This window comes from Wasmannia auropunctata, unplaced genomic scaffold (genome assembly GCF_000956235.1).
Source record: "Wasmannia auropunctata unplaced genomic scaffold, wasmannia.A_1.0 LD336106.1, whole genome shotgun sequence".
In the NCBI taxonomy this organism is placed as follows: Eukaryota; Metazoa; Arthropoda; class Insecta; order Hymenoptera; family Formicidae; genus Wasmannia; species Wasmannia auropunctata.
The window spans coordinates 2,862,382-2,862,731 of NW_012026784.1; positions in this window are offsets into that span (position 1 = coordinate 2,862,382).

Here is a 350-nt window from a genome sequence, read left to right on the forward strand (position 1 = left end):
GGAGTTCAGACGTGTGCTCTTCCGATCTAATTCTACAGGATTTTGAAATTTGTCGGAATGTGTTTCTAAATATCCGCTTTTATACCAAGCATATTGAAAAAAATTTTTAAATCTAGGCGAAGAAAACTGATTATGGGTTAGTGATTGCAATTTAATTATTGTGTGCAAATTGATATCGTTATACATCCGCAGAATATTGCGAAAATAGATTTGCTTTTATCGTTATCCTTTGTTAAATGCAAAAATGCGATCAGAACGTGCTGCGTGAAGAATTGCTGCGTGCGCGCAGCGTAAACGAGTACAGATGGTGTGCGTATAGAGGCGTTTGTAATTATTACTCGAAAATGATA